Source organism: Schistocerca piceifrons, chromosome 3 (genome assembly GCF_021461385.2).
Source record: "Schistocerca piceifrons isolate TAMUIC-IGC-003096 chromosome 3, iqSchPice1.1, whole genome shotgun sequence".
Lineage (NCBI taxonomy): Eukaryota > Metazoa > Arthropoda > Insecta > Orthoptera > Acrididae > Schistocerca > Schistocerca piceifrons.
In genome coordinates, this window is record NC_060140.1 from 475,891,887 (window position 1) to 475,893,234 (window position 1,348).

Here is a 1,348-nt window from a genome sequence, read left to right on the forward strand (position 1 = left end):
AGGTGACCGTCCGGAGCGTTGCTGCCGAACGGAGCGTTGTTGGCATGTGGGTTGCACTCAGTCCTGGTGAGACTAACACAGGAGCTAACTGATTGAGAAATAGTGGCGGCGGTCACGAAAATTGACAACAGCCGGGAGAGCGGTACTCTGACCCGTCCCATCCGCACCCAATGACGCCTACGGGCTGAGGATGACCCGGCGGTCGCTTGGTACCATTGGGCCTTCCGAGGCCTATTCGGACGGAGTTTTTTATAAAGTTGCGCAAACAGTAACCCGGCGATCTGCAGCACCTCTGCAGGAAGACCACAATGCTAGTGAAGGCATAAGTGTTTCGGAGCACAAAGTTTATCGTACGTTGTTGAATATACAGCGTTACTACAAATGATTGAAGCGATTTCACAGCTCTACAATAACTTTATTATTTGAGATATTTTTACAATGCTTTGCACACACATACAAAAACTCAAAAAGTTTTTTTAGGCATTCACAAATGTTCGATATGTGCCCCTTTAGTGATTCGGCAGACATCAAGCCGATAATCAAGTTCCTCCCACACTCGGCGCAGCATGTCCCCATAAACGAATTCGAAAGCTTCGTTGATGCGAGCTCGCACATCTGGCACGTTCTTGGTAGAGGAGGTTTAAACACTGAATATTTCACATAACCCCACAGAAAGACATCGCATGGGGTTAAGTCGGGAGAGCGTGGAGGCCATGACATGAGTTGCTGATCATGATCTCCACCACGACCGATCCATCGGTTTTCCAATCTCCTGGTTAAGAAATGCCGAACATCATGATGGAAATGCGGTGGAGCACCATCCAATTGAAAGATGAAGTCGGCACTGTCGGTCTCCAGTTGTGGCATGAGCCAATTTTCCAGCATGTCCAGATACACGTGTCCTGTAACGTTTTTTTCGCAGAAGAAAAAGGGGCCGTAAACTTTAAACCGTGAGGTTGCACAACATACGTTAATTTTTGGTGAATTGCGAATTTGCTGCACGAATGCGTGAGGATTCTTTACCGCCCACATTCGCACATTGTGTCTGTTCACTTCACCGTTAAGAAAAAATGTTGCTTCATCACTGAAAACAAGTTTCGCACTGAACGCATCCTCTTCCATGAGCTGTTGCAACCGCTCCGAAAATTCAAAGCGTTTGACTTTGTCATCGGGTGTCAGGGCTTGTAGCAATTGTAAACGGTAAGGCTTCTGCTTTAGCCTTTTCCGTAAGATTTTCCAAACCGTCGGCTGTGGTACGTTTAGCTCCCTGCTTGCTTTATTTGTCGACTTCCGCGGGCTACGCGTGAAACTTGCCCGCACGCGTTCAACCGTTTCTTCGCTCACTGCA